The sequence below is a fragment of the Perissodus microlepis genome, chromosome 15, assembly GCF_051167445.1.
Source record: "Perissodus microlepis isolate ML-2025 ecotype Zambia chromosome 15, ASM5116744v1, whole genome shotgun sequence".
In the NCBI taxonomy this organism is placed as follows: Eukaryota; Metazoa; Chordata; class Actinopteri; order Cichliformes; family Cichlidae; genus Perissodus; species Perissodus microlepis.
The window spans coordinates 1,984,011-2,006,784 of record NC_140475.1 but is presented as its reverse complement, the minus strand read 5'-3'; the positions used below and the strand labels follow the sequence as shown (position 1 = coordinate 2,006,784).

The 22,774-nt window shown below is 41.3% G+C and overlaps 1 pseudogene; it reads left to right on the top strand.

Annotated features, from left to right (window-relative positions):
- The window catches only part of LOC146371386 (uncharacterized), a 132,463-nt pseudogene that overhangs the window by 5,519 nt on the left and 104,170 nt on the right, over window positions 1-22,774 (top strand).

The following is a 22,774-nucleotide window of genomic DNA, read 5'->3' as shown; positions in this document are numbered from 1 at the left end:
GCCAGATCGATCCATACACTGACAGCATCAATAACAGCGCCGGTATCAGATCGATACAGACGCGATAGGTCGATGTGTTGGCTGTCGCGTCAAATTTCAAAAGTTTCACATGAAAAGTGTGTTTTACTGTGTTAACCTATTGTTGTGGAAAGAACAGATCAGACTCATTTAACGGTCAGAATTTGCAAATTAATTATTATTCGTCTCCACAGAAGCTCCAGAGCAGTGGTTCCCAACCTTTTGGAGCCACGGCACATAATTAGAAAAATCACACGGCACACCACCAAACTAAAATGCCACAATAAGCATATTGATCATTTTCACTGAGCACCAGGTATAGCGGATTTGGCTCGGTTTGTGCCCAGTATACCTTTGTTGCTTTCTTCTGACCACTGCTCATGCTCGGCCTTCATCTCCAGGACTCAGGTCAGACTGACTACTTTGTCTTTTCAAATATTTATCTATTGCTATTACGTGCTGCGTCGTCTCACAGATTATTATGTAACTTCTTCGTTTTCTTCTGTTTTACTGACATTGGCAGAGACACAAATCTGTCCTTCACATAGCAAGATACTAACTGAGAATATAGACCTCGGTATTAACACAGAACCCAAAAGATTTCCATTGATAATGAGCCTTAATTGCATATATTAAACACAAAGCATCAATGAATGAACCACAAACAGAAGCTGTAGCTTTAGAGGCTTTGGTTGTTCTGAGCCTCGGGGCATGCGCCTCCTAATCTCATGAACTTTTATCAGTGAGTGTTAAGTAGAGCTTTAGTGTGAGATCAGCTATGCAAGCATTTTATAGTTCCTCTCGTGTACTTGCATCATTTTCCAGCCTCTTCGCTGTGTTCTGTGAGTGACCAGAGACATGCAGCAACTTCAGTAAAGCCTCCTTCAGTATCCTCCTCACATGCATCCAGTAATCAGAGTTTGCGTGCCCAGAGAGAACAAAAACAAAGACTCGAGTTTTCCCATTTGCTCTCAGTGGGAAATCTGTAATGTGAGGGCAAAGGGCTCAGTGGGCTCCTGTCTGATAAGTCAGGGCATTCGGTGTTAGTTGCATTGATGAAAGAAAATCCTTTAAAGGGTTTAACTTTTCACGCTGCTGAAGCCAATACGGATTTTCTATTGGGTGCCGGGACAGTTTCAGCCCTCTCACTCTTTTCATTTTCCTCTGTCTTTGTTTCTCTCCCGGTAATTCATCCTCCCTGTGAAATTCTTTCTCTTTCTATCTCTCAGAGTATCCTTTGGGTTATTTCTTGGGTTACTCTCCCTTGTTTTCACATATTGTACCTTTGCTGTGGGGCATCAATACCAGTCCAGAGTGGACAATTTATTGCGACAGGAGGGGGATGAAAATACCTGCCTGACAATCAATTCTCCTCGAGACTATGTCTCGAATCAAAATGTATCTCCATTGTTGATTTCACCTCACATCTTACAGACGTGTCTGTGCTTCTCTCCATCAATGACGAACATTTCTTTTTATTTTATCTCCTTGTCCGGCCTGAACCCCGGTCTCATGTTTCAGATGTAACATCAACACAAGAAGGGAACAGTGCATAGCAGAGGATTTGCAAATGCAAGTGGAAGTCAAATAAAAGTGGAGACATTGTTACTGTGAGAGGTGGTTTTGTTCATAGGGTTCGCTTCGTCGTAACAGGAAAAAACTCCACTAAAGGACAAGATAATGATTACAATGAGCTCAGCTCAAAGTAAGTAAGGAGGCAGACAAGAGCTGCGGGCATGTTGTGCCCATTTTCACAGCAGTTTCTGAAATGATTTCTATAACTTGTGGCGTTATGTGAAACGAAGTGGGATGTATACCACGCGTACTAAATTCATGCTTTGTGCTCCAAACATCAGGGACTCAATGAAAAGCCTTTTTTTTTTTTACCTCTAATGTGTTGTTTGCATCTTGCCACTGTCATCTCAAGCAATTTGTGTTTGTGGTTGTGTCAGTTTTGATGGACGTGTGGAACCAAAGTGCTCACTTTATCTTCCTCCGTTTTGACAATAAGAGAAAGTCAAACAAGCTATTTGCAGGGTGTCAGTGTTGCACTAAGCACTGCAACAAAGACTTCTACCTACTGCCTAATCTTTTTGGCATGAGAGAAGAAGAGAAGCATTACATGCAGGTTTTCAGCCATTAGCACAAGTTTAATCTAATTTGGTTGCATTAACTAGCTAAAGGCTGAAATGCTATTCTGTAGACTGGCCTCAGAGTTGTCCGGCTAACCCGCACACCACATGCCCGCTGGACCTGGTAGCCGCTCCTTCCTCGCCAAACCGCCGTTACAAGCTAAGGTAGGGCTGTTGTAGCTTATAGTGTAAACAATTCAAATGCCAACACTAAAAGCAAATCTGCATTTAACAGCAACTCTGAGTTTGAATTCTGGTATGCTAACTATAGATTTATTAAAACTCTTTGTGTAAAAGTTTAAATATCAGCTATTATCGACTATTTTTACATCTTTTGCTGTCATGTTTGCTGTTAATTATAACAGAATAAAATACACTGCGGATGTTCAATAATATGTTTTAAAATAATTTAAACCAATTTGTAGCATACATAAACTGAATGGTGATTATTATTTCTACACCCATGTATAAAACAGGCTAACTGTAATGTTGGTATGCAAGTGTAATATGTCCAAGGTACTGTACTGCAGGCAGAAACTGTACATCCAGTGTGCCACGTAATTATAATCCTTTGTTCTCCTGGAAACCTTGTGCTCAAGTGGCATCGCCTAAGTGCTGTTTGAAGGACAACCAAGAGCTATTGTCTTTACATGTCAGCAAATTCAGACTTTCTTACCTCGAATAGAATTTTATGACCAAATTGAATAAAACAAAGTTTGACATTTTTGAAGGTGACTTTGACTGATGAATGTAAAAAGTTCACGTTATATAAGATGCAAAGCTACAAAGCATGCACAGCCCAGAGTCACATACAGAAGCTAATCTGAACAGCAAAAGCTACCAAATATGAGAAGAAATAAAACAGATATCTCCGCCTGGTGTACCGAGAAGTAAACAACATCGCCCCACTCATTGCTTTTGTCTGATATATATTCCTGACCATATGTTATCTTTAACAGGGAGCATGTGAGTGTGGAGTGAGAAGTTCCCCCTGAGGGTATCAACAAACAGGCAGCCCTCTGACCCCCACTTAGAATAAGGGCTTTCCATCTTGCCCTTGGAAGATCTCTGCTGTCACTTAAACGGCTAATGCCTCCCATTCCCCCTGATGAAAGAAAATTAGGGGGTCTAATATAACAAAGTGGCCTGGCTTTTGGTGTTTTGGGGATAACAGATTGTTTCCAAAGTAGTGGGAGGGGGCACGCTCATCGTGAAGATGCCTCATCAATCATCATTTAACAGCTTTTAAATGGGTGTGTGCCTCCCTAAGGGATTTTACGACTGAACTGCCAAAGATATAAAGGGCAAGCCTACTGTGTGTTTTCCAGCCTAAGCAGTTTTTAAAGTAACTCTGTGCTCAACTCATCCTCAGACTGGGGGGGGGGGGGGGGGGGGGGGGGGGGGGGGTTGGAAAATTCCCCTACAAACGCCACATACTTGCTAAATAGTTTGAGCAATCAGGCCAACTTGCAGTATAAATGAGTTCCTGCTGACACGCGATGGACACTCCTCAGCGAGAGTCGGCATTAGGCTACTTTATAAATGGTTTCAGTGTAAATGGGGAAGGGAGAATGCTGATGAAGACGTGAAGAGGGGTTTTTATGCCCTCTTCATCAAAAAACAATTACATGCAATTTCTGCAATCCACGTCTCCTGCAGTAAACATTTCAGGGACATCAGAAAAGCTGCACATCAGTCAGTTAATTGCTAGACGTGAAATATGCAGACATACATACACATGCCTGAAATCTGTGCTTAGAATCCGATTCATCACATTTATTTATTTTTTTTGCTTAATGGAACAGATGTTTTGCTCACAGTCACGCAGAGATACTTTTCACCTCGCCCCTCCCACAAAGGTTTGTACCACTGCTATATGTTTGTGCGCAGCTGCGTGCTGTAGCTTTGTATAAGCAGAACAATGTTACCTCCATGGCCGTCTTTGCAGGCTTTTTTATGTTAACCAAGCTAACCAAGTGCTCCTTATTGCTTCTATCTGACAAAACCACAAGAAGGATGTTTAACATTTCAACCGAGTGTCAATGAGAAAGACAGCGGGAGTGTCAAGCAATGCCTCTGAACAGCAAACCAAATATCTGCGTCTCACATATTTCCTCCTATTTAAATGCTTGACTTTGGACACAGAATGTAAAGCCTCTCATTTCCACTTTCATTCCACAAGTGAAATGAAAGCACGTTGAATCGTTTGAACCGCACCCTTCAAACTGAAAAGCTACTCAACTTAGATAATTGTGGTGCTATTTCCCTTTCTTACCTCGATTTTCCAGGTTTGTTTTTGCATTTAGTGCTAAAGAGCCTTCTGAGATACCCAAAGCAGCTAACAGTATGACGATTATGTCAAGTGGGACAGCAGGCAGGGTTGTGGGGAAGACCAAATGCCAGTTTGTAAAATGGGTTTTGAGGAAATTTCTTATATTGTCTTTGGGTTTCAACATTTCAGGAGAGCGTTTCACGGAGCTGGAGCCCGGACACGGAAGGCTTTTGGTCCACGGAAAGGTCTGAAGAACAAAGATTACAGGAGGGTGTGTAGAGACGAAGAACACAAGACGGGCACGGAGGAGGAAGACTTGGAGATGAGGAGAATCTTGTAAATAATGCAGGACTATACTGGGAACCAGTGTGCGTTAATGAGAGTACCTACCAGGATTTAGCCATAGTTATGAACCGCTTGTTCATTACCTGTCTCCAGGTGAGTGTAGGCCAAAGATAAGGTGGCGTCTAGGATGATGTCCAGGCTGTGGACAGTTGTGGTTGGGCAGCTATGAAAGCCTTTGATGGCATCACCAATCCACGTCCACCTAAAACAATCTTCCCTGTTGACAGGACAATGCCAGAGGTGGGAGTTTGGCTCTATTCTGAGGCAAAAGCAGACCAGCAGTGATGTACGAGGAGAAGTCTTGCTCAGTGACAGCTTGATGTGAGCCTCTGAATACAGAAGAGGCGAAAATTATTAAAACAGCTTCCAGCACATTTTACTCACATCGCAGTCAGTCATGTGCTGCACTTCATTGCTGTCCTAAAGACATTTCTTTTAAACTTGTCAACTGAAGTTAGTTTTTTAAAAGGAAATAAAGCATTTTTTTCTTTTTTTTAGTGCTACCAGCAATTTTACAGCAGAAAGGGCTTTTTCATGAACTGAATACGCCGTCATAATAACTCTTGATCATTTCCACATCCTTCAATTATGGATTTAAGACATGGGACAGTGATCAGGCGTTGTCAGGGACGTGTTGGCAGTTTTTATGGGAATGTTTCCTTCGTCAATCAGATTAAAATGATCCATTATCAAGCGTACATCGGGAGGATGAAATCTCCAATGTTTATTCACCGCACACGATGATGAATGGCTGCTCTGATGGTCTCCAGTGTCAATCAGTCAGGTTGACTCATTAGGTCAGCAGAGTCTGAGCCACAGGGGGATAGTTATTCAAATTTCTAAAAATATGCAGAGACAGTGAAAAACACCTTGCCCATGAATAACAATAGCCCCATACCACAAGAGCTTCCTGTGTAGAATACAGTGGCTGTAATTCGCAGAATATCAGTGAGACTCAGAGGCAGCTGCGAGGGGACTTTGACCCTTGCGGTAAATAAAAACACATTATACACTGCATATTAAAATCGGGAGCACGAGAACAAAAACATGAAATGCCAGTCATGAGCAAACGCAGTGCACACCGACATGCACCTGCACGGTGCCACACGCCGTCAGACGCAACACCGCAAACCTCCAGAATGCTGTTAATGCGAATTACGACTCAGTTACACCAAAGTACGCGCTGGCTCCGAGGAGAAATCGATGGTTGCCGAATGATTGGATTGAATTGTTTTCACGTTCGATGACTCAGAGATTGAGTGTGCAACCTCAGGGCAACCACTTTTGATCGCAAGCTGATTGCACAGGTTCACCCTCTCGAATCCTCTCAGTCTCTGACACGACTGGTAAAGGTTAGCAAATAATTACTCTCTAATCTTTATAGACGCAGACAGATTGTTTCATTTTATGAGAGATCAGGTCCCAATAAGTGTTCTCCTCTGTTCAGGTACAGTATGTACACACTATGGAGTGTAAGGGTCAACTTACGCATATACTTGATATACTTTACGCAGAATAAACTACGACTAAACATGTTGCAATAACTCATCTCTTTGCTATCGGAGGCTCGACTCATCTGGCTGTATTCTCCTTACAGTCTTACTGAAAAGTGCGGCCTGTGGCTTCTGCAGTTTGGCGCCCTGCAGAATCTGCATCACTGTATCTATGAGGTTCTGGTCAGTGTAAGCAGTTAATCTGAATTTCTTTTTTAATATGAATTTCTATGTATGCAGATTTGGAATAGACAACAACATATTTTTGATTTTTGTTGATTTATCACAGTTAATTACCCTGTTATTACACAGTTTGCATGCAATTCTCAACTTTATCCTGTTTAAAAAAAGCTGATTGCAGACTGATACCAAAGTTACTCTGTAGACAGCAACCTTCTGCGAATGGTTGCAGACCTGCTTCCCTTCCTGATGCAACCATTTCACTGAAAATTAGATCAAGTATGTTGCTTTACAATAACAATAATTTGGCTATGCTGTGATCTCCAGCCACTGTTTTAGCAGAATAAAATAGAATAGCTCTTTATTGTCATTGTCCATGTACAACAAAATTATTCCCCAGTGAGACTGTAGCATTAGTCCTTACTTAATCATATTAGTAATAAGCATTATTCGAAAATAAACTATTTTGTACAGTATGCTATTTTGTATCCAAACAATATGGTAAATGGCCTGTATTTGTATAGCGCTTTATTTAGTCCCTAAGGACCCCAAAGCGCTTTACACTACATCCAGTCATCCACCCATTCACACACCCATTCACACACCCATTCACACACTGGTGATGGCAGCTACATTATAGCCACAGCCACCCTGGGGCGCACTGACAGAGGCGAGGCTGCCGGACACTGGCGCCACCGGGCCCTCTGACCACCACCAGTAGGCAACGGGTGAAGTGTCTTGCCCAAGGACACAACGACCGACACTGTCCGAGCCGGGAACCGGCAACCTTCCGATAACAAGACGAACTGCCAACTCTTGAGCCACGATCGCCCCACATGCAGAATGAAATCAGATACAAGTGCTTCTGTGTCATTTTAAGAATAGTTCAGGTAGACTCAAAGTGAATTTGCATGCACACTATTAGCTTATGATGACAGCATAATGTTTTTGTGTAAAAAGTATGTTATTCTACAAACGTCTACTTTTAGTAGGTTTTTGATGAGCATTGAATTTTGCACATAAAATGATCTTAATGTGAGCAGATAGCACAAACCTCTGGACATAATCTGGGCTTTTATTTTGACATTTCCAGCTCAGTTATGGCACTGGTAATGTGGTGCGAGCCAGTGGTGGCACAAAAGTGGACCTAACTTGGGCTATGGCGAGTGCAGCCTGGGCCAGCTGTGGTGCAAGCGTCACATCACATTTGGCCCACACAAGGTGGACCTGCGGCTCAGTCGAGGCACCAAAATTCATGAGCCTCACCATATGAGATATCTTCATCAAATAAGGTTTAGCAGCTTTAACAGAGAAATGTGCAGATGTGTGTCATCCACTGATCATTTCACTCCCAGTCTTTGTACCTCTGCCTCTGCATGCATTGTTCGGGCCTTCCCTCCTCAGCAGATATCTGCGTTCAAGACTCAGCCAGACAGTGAAAACCGGGAGGGGAGGGGAACAGAGGGGCGAGACCATAAACTCTGAGGATGTGCCAGCACTGTTATTTTCTTCATCACAGAACCCGCCTTGACACAAATAATGGAATGCACTGGCAGTCTTTCAGAAAGCCGGTGAGGGGAAAGTGGGCCACTGCCAACCTTAGGCTATGCAAATCCATCCGCAGCCGTTTGAGTTTAGAAATCTAATGATAAGACTGAACACAAATGCATCCCATCCTCTCTTTTCAATCTCTGACTTTTCTCTCATTTCCTCTCTCCATTTCTCATTCCTATTTGCCATTTTTTCCCTCTCCAACAGCTCTGTTACTGGCTCTGCCATCTGGTGTTGGTGCCCATGAGATGGACTCGGCTCTGGTTTGCAACCAGGGGAGCTTAAAGTGGGAGCCTGGCACGGCTACTGCTGATTCCAGAATAATCTATGCTGCGCTGCTGTGACTCATTTTGCCTCTGATGGGCACCGTGACCACTCGAGCATGTGCCTGCAATTAAGCGTTCTGTTAAGTAAAAACTGCAATTTGCAAAGGCAAGCATGAAGGTGCACTTCACTAGAACAAAGTAAATTGAAGGAGTGGAGGAGGGATAGTGGGGGCTCATACGGATAAACCGATCTCTCCACCCCGAGGTTTTGATTTAGGCTTTTGCTGTTGTTTTGTGGACCAAGGTGCACACTGAAAATACTCTGATGACAGTAGAGATGTAGACTTTTGTAACACCAACATGGGGAACTCATAAAAATAACGTATTTTCTGGGAATACAGAACAGAAGACGAGCTGCATTTGAATTTGAAAAACAACAATAGGAAATTTGCAGTTTTGGTAAATTCATTCAAAAACAAAGCGCCGATCTGAATCCGTCTTTGCAGCAGTGGTTTGTCCATTGTTTGCTGCTGCTGCTCAAAATGTTTTAATTTCTTTCACCACACAAAAGCTCTTCACGAGCAACGACAAGAGCTGCTGTCACGAGCTGATGTGACACATTACTGTATTTAGCACATATTTAGACGTCCGCTTGGAGTTTTAACGACGGGCTGTTATGATTTCACTTGGAAGTCTTCTCTTATTTTTATTTTTTTTAATCCTGTCAACAGCGTCCACTTAGTGTCACGTCCAGCTGGGTGTAGGACGAGCAGACGATTTCTGCATTTGTGCAGCGTGTCCTCGCTGAGTGGGAGGAACTGTTTTTGTGGACGTGCTGGAAGAGAACGTCTTTTTTCTATGATTTCGATGAGATGACTGATACTGTCACCTTTTTAAAAATACAGCTGTAGGTCAGGAGACTTTAAAGTTCACAAACTGTAGCTCAAAGGCTGAAATCAATGTTGCTTTTTTCTGCTGGGGGAGGAGCTGAGCTGAGCAAAACTTTTAAAGGTCACAAATTCACTTGTTTGTAGTTGATTTTGTCATTACTAGAAGCCACAATGTGACAGAAAAAACCAAGTGGCCCCTCATGTAGAAGAGTCAGTGGTAAAATCCACTGGATACAGCAGAGGCGCATTCACTTAACATGATAAATGAGTAGAAACAACCTCAGTAAAAGTACATCAGAGACAACAAAGAAGAAGTAGAAAAGCCAGGCCAGTCAAATGTATTTGTATTCAGACACGAGGAATTCAAACTGCTTTACTTTACATGTATGTCAGGATAACCAACTTTCTAATTTTGCTAGAAAATGTATTTATGTTTAGAAAAATTGTTATTTCAAGTATCTTAATGATTAGAAACCTGTTACTTTATGGACAAAACAAATGCAAAATAAACTCAAAGTATCTTTTGCTAGCATCTTCTTAGCAGTCTGAAAAATCTGTTGTTGCTAAAAAAAAAAAAACAACTTTAAAGAAATGTGTCCTGGATGACGGTTGGAGTAACAGACGTGCAGCATGTGTGTGTGTGAATGTATTATGCTGACATTAAGTCTGCTATAGGGCTTTTTGTTGGTTTTCAACCGACCATGACCCGACTGTACCTCTGCAAAGTTTTATTAGAATCCATTCAAACCAAGGAATCCAAACTTTTCAAGCCATTAATGCAAATGCTACAAAAAACACAACTTCCTTGGTGGAGGTGGAAATGATTTAGATACTTGTGAGTGGTTTGTGAAACCCTGTTTTGTGATGAGGGCCACAGCACCCACGCGCAATTATGACTTTTTAAACACAAGATTGGCCCGACACTAAGCATCAGCATTTTCTGTGCTGGCTTTAGTTATCAGATCTGGAAACAACACACACCCCAAGCATATAACAGAGCTGTTCTTCTTCTCATACACCCCTCGGAGAATAAATAAACATCTTTCCCAAGGTTTTCTGTTACTGTTTAAGATTAGAATTTAAATGCTCCAAATATTCAATCTAATACACAAATCTTAGAGAGAAGTAGAAGCAAACTGCTTGAAGTACAAGTGTGCAAGCCTTTCAGTGACATGCAATATACAGCACAGACTGGAAAGGTAAAGAAAAGCTAAAAACACTGTGAGAGCGACTTAAAATATGCTATTGTATTTACAATCAACTGTTTCCATCCACAGTTAGATAACTGCGCTGATTAACCTGAAAAAAATATCAGGGATGCCAATTATGGCAGTAAATGAGAGAAAATGACAAATAATATGAGCACATAATATGTAATGATTACGTGCTGTTGGAAAAGCTAAAAATGGCTCATCCAGCAGGAGGATCACACGAGGGAAAGAAAAGGAGATGTTAAAACTGGTTCAGTGCATTTTTCACCTTGCAGAGTAAACTCAAGGGCACAGAAGAAGACAACAAAACAAATGCTGGTTTCAAACTCACGAGCACACCGTGGCCTTATCGGGCACTTGTCTGCGTTTGTTCTAGACGGGGTCACGTACGTTACAGCTTCTGTGAAATCCACGGCTCATCTGACTCACGGGAACGCATCAGAGCAACTTGAGGTCTTGCTTATTGCAGCCTTGAAAAATGGCAGAAGCCTGGATTCTACGACATGTTGGTAATTTATTTTAAATATTGCTTTTTGTGATTTCCATTTTGTATTTCTCCTCACATGGTCAGCTGGAGGCGTAGCATGTGAATTCATATCTATTGTGTAAAAGTGGCTATGAAGGATTTATGAATAAATCATTTGAAAAAGCTTGTGTTAACACAGGACAGCTGTCATGCAAATACACAACTGCACAGGATGAAAGAAATCTTCAGTCACTCCACAGACGTGTCTGCTTCATTTATGCGTTTTCATCTAACCAAAAATGTCTGACACACACACACACACACACACACACACACACACACACACACACACACACACACACACACACACACACACACACACACACACACACACACACACACAGCAGGCTTACCAAGCTGCACAAATACACTTTCTTTATTCCCTCCTTCATAAATTGCTAATGAGTGACAAACATTTAAAGTAGTCCTATTACAGCAATTTTCAGCTCCACATTTCTATTCTTCTACTTGACTAAATAAGCTTGGCATGGGTCACAGTTCAAAATCATCTTTATTTATCTTACATGTCACTGGTATAACCCCTCATCTCACACACTGGCTTCCCTGTTTTAGCTTCTTCCTCCTTCCTTTAAAGTCAGCTTTCCTCTGCCTCTAAGTGACTTCGGCCATGTTCAGTAGGAGAATCTACCATTGTAGTACAGTACACACACACACACATATATATATATATATACAGCAAAGCGCTGTTCACAAAGGTTCAAATAAACTGAATGTTAAGTAATAAAAAAGACAATATAAACAATACAAAGGTTTAAAAAAATATATTAAAATTTAATAAGGAAATTAAAAGCTATTAGAAGCTATTAAAGCCATTAAGGAAGAGCTAGAGTTCATCCACACATATATATGATCATTATAGTAAAATTATTATTATTGTTCGTAGTAATCGTAGTAACAGTAGTAATATATGTACCATCAAACCAACACTGCAGCAGGTGAAGAACCTGGTTTGAACGGTTTGGAGTTGGACGCTACAAACTAAGCTGCTCAGGGAAGCAACTCATGCAGAACTCTGCCAGTTTCAAGGCTGTCAGTCTGGATGTGACTGTGTTTACCTGAGCTTATGTGAACTGGACTTTATGAGAGGCGTAGTGCTCTGTGGTGTGCTGACAGCAAGAATCATCTCCCAACATAAATCTCAGGCTTTTTAAGAGAGTTGCTGCATGTTTTGCTGAGATTTGTGTCCACAGACAGATTTCATTTAAACATTGATATGTAGACATGTTTCATAGGACCAGGCATTTGTTGTTTTCCTTGTCATGTGTAGATCACATGCTGTTCGGACTTGAGCTCTTGAGCTAATGTTAAAGTAGTGATTGACACTATGATTTGGTAAAATTACGACTCTGCTCCAACATCGATATCCAAATTCAGTCAGTGATCTGATGAAATGTCTTAAAGCTACAAATAGAAATGCAAAAAGCCTCACATTAAGCTTCAAACCATTTGAAGACAATAGAGAGTTACGGGTTAAATAGGTTCAACATAATTCGATTTTCCGCTGTAAACCTCATCTGACGAACACCAGCAAAACTGGGGCTGACATTTAAAAGTGAGTGACAAAACCCAGCGATAAAAAAGGCGTCAGACAATGAAACTAATTTGTCTTTAATTGCCAATTAGATTGAGATTTTGGCTCAGAGTGTTATATTTACATCTAGTGTCACTGCGTGTGTTGCATACAGGGGCTGATATTTTGTTTCCTTGCCACCCAAAGAGAAGAGAATTGTCCCCTCTGTAGACTTTGATGTAACTGTATGGTGATGGAAGCCAAATAACCACTCACTGTGCTTTTAGCTCCATTACAGGATGTATTTTAAAATCCACTTTCTTTCTCAAATTTTTGCAATGACAAAGAAAAGGTACAGGCAAAAAGGGCACCGAGTCTGCATTAGGCTGCACATGAAATATTACTGAAACAAAATAATTTTATGTGTTTTTAATCCTTAATATTTGAAAAAAAAAAAAACTATTTGCCATCAGCATCATCGGAAATTAAGAAAAATAATTAAATGTGTATTTAGTATTAGTCTGAATTGTTAGTGAAAATATTTTGTAGCAATAACACATTAATATGATAGTTATGCATTTGTAATACAGCACAGGAACATCATTACACAAAAATATAGATATTTATGACCTATTTAAATTGACTGCTGGTTGTACATTTATGCATAAAGGTTATTATTTTGCATAGAAACACAACGCCTGACCACTCAGATGCTCTGAGAACATCCTTTCCAAAATGCAGTCAACACAGGCGTCTGAGAAGATGCCGCTTATTCTGCTGCTGTGTGGTTTGAATTATTCGTTGTCAAAAATCACAATCCTTGACTTCATTTCTGCACCAACATTCATTCCTGAAGCATTAAAATACTGAAGTCCAGGACATTGTGAGCCCGGAGGCTTTAAAGTGCACTGTGAGGTTTTAAAAGCTTGGCTTTTGGATGAGCAGTGCTAATGAAAAGGTGTACTGGGGCAGAATGGCAACTGAATATTATTTTTGTGCCTGAAAACCAAGATACAGCGCGGCGTACACACTGACACAATCATCATGCAGACTAAACACTGTCACTGCTGGAAAAGGAGAAAAGTCCCATTGAAAAAAGATTACCCTGAGCTTACACTACATGCACAACATAAACACTATTTCTAAGTCATGTGATGTATATTTGTCCCGTCAAAGTAAAAGCCTCTTTATAACTACACTATTAAGTGCAGATGCTGTATTGCAGCCCTTTGAATGCACTGACATAAAGTAATTGTTATTATGCAGTACAGGGTCATAGAAAAGTCTGAAATGTAAACAAGAAATAATTTGATAAGAAATGTAATTATATATAATAGAACAAAATTATATGAAGAAATTAAATATTAAAACAGTCATTTTCCACTATGGTGACTGGATGGTATTTTGGATGTTTCCTTAGCAGAGCAAGTCTCCGAGCAGAGTGTTTTAGTAAGATGCCAATATCTGATCGCGCTCCACTTGCCAAATCCATATTGTTTGATATGTGACATGTAACCCCAATATGTGAGGAATTATTGTTTCATCTTTGGGCTGCTGAGGATGGCAGGGCGGGACGGTTCAGGAGCCCCGAGGGAGAGAGAGACCGAGAGAGTGAATCTGTGTTCTGGGAACCAAGACAGCTTTTGTACGGCGGTTTTGATCAGCCCTCAGGCTGGATAGAGCCCGAGATGTTACTGTGTGTGTGTGTGCGGACCGAGAAAGTGTATTTGAGGATATGAGCAGGTGGTGGGCAGGTGTGTGCCCCCCCCCCACCACCACCACTCAGTGCTTACATTTACATCTGGGCTTATTTAAGCCATATGTGTGTGTGGACTTCATACTTCATCTGTGGAGCAGGCAGGTTGTGTGAGGTGCTGTTTGCATGTTGTGAGAGGAAATGGGCTTGTCTGAACGCTCACTTGAAGGTGACAGCCTGTGAGAGAGGGAGCGTGTCACCGCCACGTTTGCACAACCAGGGTCAGACTGCGGTTATAGACACAGGAGAATTAACGCATCGAGTTCAAAGGTTCAGACATGCCCAGTGGTGCTCAGAGCCAAGAAGCCAACACAGACACGGGAAATTGAATTTTACGACGCAAAATGTAGTTTGATGTATTCATTTCCCCCCAGTGCCTTATAAACATAGTTATGTGCAAAATCTTATAACAGGAAGAGGCAGCTCGGGGCCCACAGGTTAGGTTATCAGTTCTTTCCTCATCTGCATCACAGTCAGTTATTTCATGAAGGAGCTCCTAAAGCAGCAAAGGGACAAAAGAAAAGAGATATTTAGTAACAAAAGATCCTTTAATTTAGGTCATAAAAAAGAGACAATTTAACCATCTTAAGAATATATTTTAGCATAATTTAAAGAGGTTGTAAAAAAATGCAAAAAGAAAAATGCATGAAAATACATCTGTCTGATGTATTAATTACATATAATGGCATCTAGGAGCTATTTTAAAAAATCCCAACTAAGTAATTCTAATGTGCAGGTAATCCCCGGTAGGCACCGTGATGCTTTCCAGCCATTCATTTGTTCACATCTAATTGCCTTTAAAATCCAATTTAAATGTCTCAGTTCCCTAACGAGTGAATGAGCAGATAAATTAACTGAATATTTGGGTGAAGCATTCAGTTTTGTGGCTGTTTAACAAAATCCAGCAAACTATGTCGCCCTTATTTCTCACCCAGTCCATCCAGCCATGTGATGTCTACATTAAATATAGACCCACTGTTAGTGCCCTTTTACTCGGCCCACACACTTCTTTTAAAGCCTTCCCTGCATTTGCCATTACAGACAGAAAGATCCGTTGTTTGACCAAACACAAACAGCGATCAGTCACTTGTGAAGCGGCTATAAAGGTGACAGCGTCATAGCTTGTATGAAGGCTAAAGTAACCGGCGCCATGCTGGGCTGGTCATTCTCTGGATGTGGACCAGCGCCCATTAACGCAGCAGGAGACAAACAAAGAGCCAGGGCACCGTCTGATAATCTTCTGGCAGCTCCTTTATATGAGAACACTCTCTGCTCATCAGATTTGTTGAATATTAGTTAAGAATAAATTCTGTTTTAACCATTAAGGATTTTTACACGCAACGATGTTGGCTATTGATCTGAAAGCTCATTATTTTGTAGAGCCTTTATTTTAATGGCTCCTTGCTTTCCATTTTAATTTAGGCTCAAAGACGGCAGAGTTTTGCTAAGTGGCGCCTTGAGACAGAGAGTGTTTGAAGATGTTGCAGTGGAAAATTCATTTAACACCTTTTTATACTTTGGTGAACTTTGGGCTTCAAATACTTTGAGTCTGAGCAAATCCGCTGGTGATGCAGAGACACGCACGGGGTGCTCTTTGGCATCGGAGCCTTGATGTGCCAGCTGTGGCTGTACTGGATTGCAACAGATTGTAGTTCTAATTTGAAAAGCAAGAGTTACATTGGAACTTTCTGACACCCGTGACAGTTTTATTTTAGCATGATCAGTCTCATCAGTGATGTTTCAGGCAGCAGGCACCTGTGTCCATAGTAAAAACATGAATATAGGATCAGGGCTGCCGATGCTCCGATATGCTGTTTATGTACAAATGCATCAGCCATAACTGCTTCTATGCCAATGAGTTGTTTAGAGCATTTCTGTGCTGGAACAAAGGAGAGAGAAAGAAATGGTTTAAACATCGATACTGAGACAAATCAAATATCTAGCAAACGGCATTGAGCAAACATACTAAAAGTAAACATGTCACAGTTTTAAAGAAGCATGAAATAAGCATTTCTTTGTATCAAATGTCACTACAGATTGCTGCAATAATAGACGAGCAGGTATACGTGATTCAGGGACGCTTAGCAGACTTAATAATTTTGCAAAAGTTTGAAGTGTCCAATGCAGCCTAAGGTGGTTGCATTCAGGTTTGTCGAATGCGCAAATTTCAAATGAAATCTACTAGAAGACATTTTAGCTGCGAGTTTGTGTCTCGGACGTGTAGCACTTATCCACGATGATGAATCAGTTTTATATTCCCACCGTCAAAGCAATCGCTTCACGGGCTCGGATCCCTCTGACGTCTACTGTTGGCTATATTTATTATTAATGTAACAGGGAATCTTATGGGATCCATTCAGTTCGCATGGGCTTTAAATCTGCTTCTCCGTCTCACTCTGGTCTCTACTCGATGCGTTTTAAATCTCTGTGCTTTCAAGTGTAAATAGTATATATGCGATTTGAGATTTGTATCCAGCTGATCAATACATCACAGTAACAGAGAGAGGATACATCTAAAGTAAATGACTGAAAATCTCGATAATGCACAGATGATTGATTTAAGGACACGGGCTGACTGCCTTTTTCATCTGCCGTGGGTATATTACGAGAGTACTCTGAGTGCTCCAAAAGGACGTTCAGAAAGGCTGTAAACAATTACAGAAGCTGCAACATATTTCCCAACAATCAGACCTCAAATTCAGGCAATTTGACACGTCTCGACTGCCATGTCGCGCTGATGAATGGAAAGGATCTCGCCGAATAGCCGAGAACAGGAAAGCTTCACTTACTGTTCTGATTATTAGAGGGCTCCTGATCAAATTTATGACTGTAATTTTGTCTGGACATGCTTGTGTTTCCATTTACATATGGTTTATAGAGCTGTGATTTCATTTGCATAATAGCAGCTCAAAGTGATATGCTGATGAAAGCAGAAGGGAGGGCTCTCAGTAAAGTTTTTATGGGCTGCAGTTAAAAGGGGAGAAAGCAAATACCACGCTTCACATTGAAGGTGTGCATGTGTATCGTTCTATTTTCTTCTTCTAATAAACACAGTACGCGTGCACACAGACACACGTATGATGGGGAATAAATATCAGGATTCTAGGTTCTGTAGTCACCTTCAGTCTCTGTGAACAGTGAGAATCATTTTCCTCCAAACAGCAAAGAAAACAGCCATGAGCCAATATGTTCTCTATGCACAGCTGATGCTAAAAAACAGGCTAAAGAACAAAAATGGCTGCCTCATATCTGAGACATTAAAAAAAATGCTATATTAATGAACTTAGGTAACTTGAAGTGGGCCCATCATGGCCTGTTTTCCTTATTTACTCCCATATATATCCATATCTATATCTATATCTATATCTATATCTATATCGATCAATCACAGCAAGCTTCAGTTAATGATGTCAGCACATGTACAAGCAATCCTTCTGAGCCAAAAGCTCAAAGCCCCCAAAAAACAAAACACTGAAAACAGTCTAAAACTTGTGTAACGTCATAGAGAGCGGCTGTGAGCTAAGAAGCCCCGCCCATCTGCAGTTCAAACCTTCTGTTTGTGACTGGCAGCCAATCAGAAGAAAACCAGATTAAAGGAACTGCAGTAGGATGAACTCACGAGCTTCGCCAAAGCCCAGTAATAAAGTATAAACTGTGTCTTGGGCAAAGCTACAACTCCGAGAATAGAAATACGGAGCTGGAATAGAGAATGAATAATAGGTGCCCTTTAAAGTAGGTACTGAGGACATTTTGCTGATGCATCTGTAAAACCCGAACATAAAGTATGCAGTTCCAGAGTGAGGCTACAAGGGTATATACTCCCAGCATCAAATACAATAAAACCACCAATAACCACAGCATATGAAACTCTGCACAATTTGCTTAATGTGGATGCTGCTCTGCTTGGTCAATTCTGAGAGTAACCTTAGTACGGAGATTAACTGGATCATCAGCTGGGAAGCCTCAGTCTAATAGCTTTCATTGCTCTTCTTGCTGTATACAATGCACAATTAATAGCTTTTTCTCAAAGCAATCTTTCAATTAAAATCTGTCATTTTCTTTCCTAGACGGTGTCCAAAGTCACAGGTCTTGCAGGTGAATCATGCATTCATTTGATGTTATAGGTGGCAGGAGCTCTGGGAACATTGCACCTGGGTAAAAGAGTGAAAAGTGCATTTGTAACCTGCAGCTTTAGATCAAACAGGCAAAAATTGAACACCGAGGTCAATGCATGTGTTTCATGTAACGCCGTGGTATGAAGTACTTTTGAACCCCTACTAAGTGATTAACAATGCAGGTTTTTTCTTCTTTCACAGACATTTATTGAAAGATGAAGTTTGCCATTGTCAGAGTTCTGAAAGTTCAGACTGCAAAACAAATCATCTCATCACATGATAGTTGATGCTTTCATGTGTGGCTTGGTTTTGATCTGCTGCTGCCTCGGGGCTCCGACAGGGGGGGAAACGCTCCCCACCGATGTGTGGTTTCTTCAACCATTTCCCCTTTCTATTCCGCATGAATTTCATAATTCATCACATGTGGTTTAACTTTTAAAACACAATTTTAATAATGTAAAAAAAATGATAAAAGGATAATTTAGTCAGGATAAGCCGCACTGAGACAGAAGATGTGCCTTCATGGATATGTGACTTTCTGAAGAAGCTCAGTGCAGACATGTGAAGAGGAAAGCGCTGCGTTGGTCTTCTTCAACCTTCACTTCTCCCCTTACTCTTTTTAAAGGCGCCCTCAAAGCACATATTGCTACAGTGGAGTTGCATTGTGGGTAACGTGGTTAATCTATTTTTGGACTTTAAAAAAAACAAAAACAACTATGTGTTGTGAGTGGAAAGTAGTGCAAAGCTAACAGGATACTCTTACAAAGCCACAGTGGCAATTTACCTATAGAACAGATATTACTGCTTAAACTACATGCACTTGTTATTGTTTTTGACTTGCATGATAATTGGTGAAAAGTTTTGCAGACCAGCATCTCCTCCCCGGATCTACTCCATCATTAGCTGGAAAACAACTTATTCAAAGGGCTCGGGTAGGGGGAAGCTTCTCTCTTCCAAACAGGGCATGAAGAAGAAGGAGCTGCTTTCGAGCTAGCCCAGTGATAGAACAGAAATGATAAATGCTGCTCTGCATTGTGCGTGCATAATTAGGAACAGTAGCAGCTGAAAGAGTGTGTTCAACTGACAGTTGATGGGGTAGATTAGGCAAACCTTGTCTAATGTCACTGCAGCATTACATGCTCCTCTGAGGGGGAGAGCTGCAGCATGTAAAGAGTGATGCCGCCCCTCTTCCAGTCTCTCTCTCCATCTCTGGTATCTTGCCGGTTGTCCATGGCCATCCATCTGCACCAGTGATCAGGGGGTTTCAAACCATGGCTTTGACAAGCAGGTGTGGCTCTTTCAAGGTGCTTTTTGTGTAATGTTGGAGATGGGGGCAGGAGGTTGAGAGAAGAGCACGTGTATATGTGTATATACGTGTATCCCTGTGTGCAGCAGGGAATATTGTTGCCAAGTTTGCCCTTCCCTGGAGTGCTTTGGGTCCAGACTGTCTGCTGTCTCTCAAGCGCGCTTGTAGTCTGCCAAGTGCGGCTGGTGAGGTTACGTGTTTTGACCCTCCTGCAAAGTGTGATTGGAAGTGACAGCCTTCCAAATACTGACCCTTTATGTCTCATAAAAAGTTATTTTTTTACTAATGCCTCTGTCGTGGATCAGTGGTGAAAGAATCCAGTGTTATGTGATCTACATGCAGCTGAACATTAACATTAACATGATTACTCACAGTTTCAGTTCATTTGGAGCTTTTATGCCACGATAAACTGTATTACAACATTAGAACATAAGATTTATATACTGTTCATTAGATCATTTCTGTCATAATTGCAGGCAATTTACTGCTAAGTCTTTTAACTTTAAGATATTTATCTGCAGTTTTGGCAGAGCAAACTATTCCACAGATCACTGAGAAAATTATCTCGCTGACAGCTGCTTTAGGATAATGTTTCCTAATGTGCACTGTCATATTTTTCTCGAGCACCTTTCCTATTAGTGAGTGACAGTTTTTCAAACCTTCTGTGTATACTACTCGTCCCTGGTATTTACCCACAAACAAAGCAGAACCAGTAGCCTTGCTTGGGCTTTTTTAATGATCACTGATTGTGCGAACTCCTCACATGGTTGATGATTGAATGGGACTTGTACAACAGTGAGCGGCAATAAATGAAGAAAAACTGATTTTCAATTAAAATATTAAAATGTTTCTGCAATAGGAACAATAAATGGATTTAATTACCAAGGATGTCTTGTAGAACGACACATGAAACATTCTGTGAAATTGTTGAAATACCAGAAGCTCCTTTGTGTCCACTTTGTGTAACACATACACAAACTCTCAAACATCGACATGTAACCGAGTCAAAGAACTAAAGCGGTGACAGAAACAAAACATTTATAATGACGCTAACACGCACTTGGCTACCAGATCACCACATTGTGCAGCTCTTGTACAGTTAAGTTCACAATTTGCTGGACAATAACACATCTTCTCAAAATGTGACTGAAGTACAGACTCTCAGCTTTATTTCAAGTTGTCTTACATAATTTCTTGCATTGTTTAGGAATTTATTCACAGTCCTCAGTTTTGGAGGCTAAACATTAATTGGACAAACAAACATAAGTATTCAAACACTTTTAGTACTTGAACGAAATTATGAAATTTGTATGTCAACTTGCAGCTTACCTGCGTGTGTGGAATCGCTGGTGTTTGTACTCCTGTTTTCCTCTTAGTAAACCTGTTGAAGGGGCTGCTGGACATAGTTCACTGCTAACCTGCCTGACCCAACCTCACCCCTCCAGCTTTCACTGCTTGTCTGCACAGAACTGGAGCTCAGCCCAGGAGACAGAGAGAAGTTTCAGTTACTGTTTGCTAACTGACCTAAAGACCTTTACTTGCCTGTCCAAAGATGCTTGCCTTAAAGTTTCTGTGCTGTGATCGTTGCTGTTTTACTGAAGTTTGTGTTTGTTAAATTTTCCGGCTGTGTGCATCTCCACAGTATAGCCTTGCATATTTCAGAATTCATCCTGCTGCTTTGATCAGAATGACATCCTCAATAAACACTAGTGCCTGGTTCCACTTGTCAGGGTCCCTGTGTTTGCCGGCGGCCCCATGAGTTTACATTTGTTATGGTTGATTTCTCTCCCCCTTGTCGCTCTGCCTGGGCGGAGCTCACTGCGGGCTCCTGCCTTTGGCCCACGCACCTGGCTCTAATTGCTCAGCTGATTACGCCATGGCTATTTAAGGCTGGGGCTCGGCTCCTGTCGTTGCTGGATGATGGCGTGAGCCACGTTAGTGTTAGTTCCTAGCTTTCGTGATATTTCGGGAGTTAGTTTGCCTTTTGAGATTTGTCACTCTTTGTGAACGTTGCTCACTTTCCTGCGTTGGATTACGAGCGTGCTGGTGTGTGGATTCGTGTGGTGGAGTGCAAGTGTGTGAGAGGACCTTTCCCTTCCCGAATCACCCCTCGACTCCCTGGATTTTCCCCCTACATGTATATATTGGTATAAATAAACTGTCGTATTGAACTTTGAATTCCAGTCTGTGCCTGAGTCCTCTCCCTACCCGTGACACCACTATTAGCCATAATATCCCCCCCACTGTGCTTTTCCCTTGCCATCATTCGGGTGCTACTGGTTTCATCTGTGTGAGGTTTTCTTTTCCTGTTCTTCAGTGTAACCAGTGGTTTGCACTTTGTTGTAAACTCTGTATTTCCACTCAGGCGCGTGTATTTTGATGGGACAATAATAAGCCTACTTCCTTGAGAGTGTACTTCACTTGGTTACATGTTTGGCAGTTTTTAGGGTTTTTTGGGCCACTGTAATTGTCTCATGCAGTCTTTCAGACTTTTGATGTTGGCCGGTTCCTACATTTAAAGAAGAGATATTTTCTTTATCTACTTCTAAAATTGATGCTATCGCTCCGATAGGATCATTTCACATTTTTCAGCCAAATGAATGGGTTGCTGTACTTTCACGGCCATCACTTTGAACATCGTATTAAAAATTACAGTGAAAACGTCTATAATAAAAAATGACACTTTGAATCAACTTCAGATCTTTTTGCTTCCCAGTTACTGTTTCTGTTATGGTTTTTTTTCTGTAAAAGAAAAAAAGGCTGGTTGAGGAGAGCGCTGACAGAAAAGTAAACTCCTGATCCGTCTTTGTTACTGCCTGAGAAATGGTGAATTTACATAAAATTTCACACGCATTAAAACTAAAATAAACCAGCAAGAACAGTTTAAGAATATTTCTATTGGTGTCTTCAGTTGTTACCGTTTCTCTGTGCAAGAATGATTTCTTTTTCATATGGGGGAAAGTGGGGGAGTGGTTCAAAGCCCAAGTTTCTGACAGATGGTACGGGCCCGTGCCAACGTAGGCCTGGGCGATAGGCCGCGTACAAGGTGGGCCCAAGTGAGAGACAAACCACACACAGCTAATCTGGCACACCATCAAACCACTTGGCAGCTCTCCGAGGGTAACAATTACCGAAGCAAGGTGCTGTACAGCCACCGCTTTGAAAATGAAATGAAACGAGTT